A 2,644-nucleotide genomic window follows, 5' to 3' on the forward strand; every position below is an offset into this window, starting at 1 on the left:
TCATCAACTTTATTACAAGTCTGCTGTCTGCCGTAGTTCATTAAGTTTATCTATAGACCTTGCCGGTCTCGGACACCAGTCGTTGATCCAACTTACTTAGCCGTGGGCTCAGCTAATTCTGTAATTTTTCGAGCATCTTAAAGTATTTAGTTGTGTTTTACCACCATCATTTTGTTCTCTTTTAATAATAATGTATCTATGTTTTTAATAATAAATGTACATATCGTATATAATACTAAGCTATTGTGTTTCCTATTTTCTGTTTGTGCTTTGCATGTAACACATGTATCTGCTTACTCCTAACCTTACGAAAGTAGGATTTTGGCGCCGCTAGTTCCAGTAACAAGAAGTATATAAAAGCCGCTTAGCCTGCATATATATGCATTTTACTTTCTTGTATACTACACACCTATTCCATTGGGGTAGCAAAGATATTATTTTAATTCTTAAGCTTCTGTGCTTTTAAGTGTCGTGCTTTATGACTGGTTTAGTCGCTCTTTGAATGTTTCATTGTTTTTATGACGCAATTTTGTAAAATATTATTTGTAATATCTATCAAATAAGAATGAATTTTCATTTACTTATCTACTTATTCACACTAGGCAATTACATTGATTTCAAACAATTACAGAAAAAAAAATACAATAGTGTGTGGAGTATAACAAAACGGGCGTAAACACTGATATAAAACTTTAAAACTGCAGTGTAAAAATTAATAAAATTAAAAAATTAACAACTACAAAGGCACAATGATTTTGTCATAATAGGACAGAGAGAGAAATGTAAAAGATTCGAGGCTTGGAAAACAAAATACACCCAATGCGGTCGAATGTGATCACACATGGTATGAGGGCGTGTATCGAAAAATTGTTCATATCAGACGCTTTTATAGAACCTATAGCAGGAATGTGGCTGTAACATTTTGATTGAGGTTTGCAAGACCTCAACAATAAACCATTATTTGTAATTACAGCATTTATCACAGCTCCTACCGACTACCAAAAAACCTCGAATTGAAGCCCTAGGCTTCTTTTTCTTGCGAACTTTAGATGGGCTTCTTTTCGAGATGTGCTTCATTTCGAGATGAGCTTCTTTTCGAGATGTGCTTCATTTCGAGATGGGCTTCTTTTCGAGGCTACTTTTGCATAGTAAAAGAGAGGGGGCTTCTTTTCAAAATGAGTACTGTAAATTTTGCGAATTTGTACTATAAATCAATAAATACGGCTACTGTAACATCAATCTGTATCATGGAGTGTATTAAACTGGCATTAAATCATCTAAACGTCTGTATAAACCAATTAAGCTTGTTTTTAATTTATTTTGTTTTTTTGAAATTCATGTACAGTGTAGACCTATATACTGTACTATCTCGAAAAGAAGCCTATGCTATCATGAAAAGAAGCCCATGGACTTCTTTTCAAGATGGGCTTCTTTTTTAGGCTAATTTTGCAAACTAAAGAGGGGGCTTCAATTCGAGGTGGGCTTCCTCTCGAGGTTAAGCCCACTGGGCTTCAATTCGAGGTGTTACGGTATTTAGTAAACCACCGAGAATATAATATGAAAAATAGTTTTTCAAGTGGTCCGTTGTCAAACGAGAATAAAAACAAATGGGCTAGTATGTTTGAGCTGCATTCTCTATCTTTCTATTTCTATATCTTTACTATTTTTTATAATCAATTTCCATAAAACGTTTCTTAGCATCGTTGAAACCATTCTTATATATTATTGGATGTTCAAAAACGTTCATTCATGCATGCATCAGTTAACCAGGAAACTGTATAAACATACATATGCTCTATACTAGCCTAATTATACATTAGATTTATAACTAAAAAAAGTAACTCGTTAACGTCTATCAAAAGTGAAACGGTTATCAAAACAATTGACTACGACATATTTAAATTAGGGTGTCATAATCATTGAGGACTCAGTCTATGTACAGCAGTTGGTTCTAAGACCTTAAAAAATATGCGACGATTTAGTAAATTCTTATTGTTTCTCATCTGGAAATATTCATGTCTAGACGTTGTGGAAACAAAGTGCCCGTAAGTAAGTATTGGTTTACGTGTACTCAGAATCTTAAATTTAATATTATTACTACACTTAATGATACGGTGTTATAATTTTGTATAGGCCTAATTAGCTTATCTTAATGGGGACTGCGTAAAAAGGGCATCATTCTGAAAAATGTCGATGGATATTCTTCTTAGCAGATTTGTGTGTGCACATGATGATAGTAACTGCTATCTGATTTATATGGAAAGTGGTAAATGGTACTACAAGAATGCGGAAAATTCTCCCAAAGAAATCGGTATGAAATATAATATTTTGAATTTCCTTGAAGAAAGATATTGATGATGATGGTATTCAGCTATAGCTAAGAACTAATACTGAAACTCATATAACAATCATAAGTGAATGGTATCATAGTCAAAACCAACACAAATTATTTACAGATTAGGCCTTATTATAATGTGCATTATATTTATGAACCCATATTGTATACATCACATATCACAGCACAAACTTTGATGTTACTAATTGCAAGAAAAAATTATAAATAATAAGAATAACATTATATTTGCGTAGTTAATTTTGTTTATTCTTGTAAATAAGCTATTTAATGTTTTAATTTTCATACAGG

General features: G+C 32.4%; 1 long non-coding RNA gene across 1 annotated transcript in view; it reads left to right on the top strand.

Moving 5' to 3' along the window:
- LOC117106417 overlaps window positions 1-2,644 on the top strand; it is a 2,973-nt gene continuing 329 nt past the window's right edge. The window contains exons 1-2 of the long non-coding RNA XR_004445062.1: window positions 1-120; window positions 2,214-2,311. This is a non-coding gene — a long non-coding RNA (uncharacterized LOC117106417). The remainder of the gene's footprint in view (window positions 121-2,213; window positions 2,312-2,644) is intronic.

Source organism: Anneissia japonica, unplaced genomic scaffold (genome assembly GCF_011630105.1).
Source record: "Anneissia japonica isolate Jap-2015-1 unplaced genomic scaffold, ASM1163010v1 scaffold287994_len634616_cov204, whole genome shotgun sequence".
Lineage (NCBI taxonomy): Eukaryota > Metazoa > Echinodermata > Crinoidea > Comatulida > Comatulidae > Anneissia > Anneissia japonica.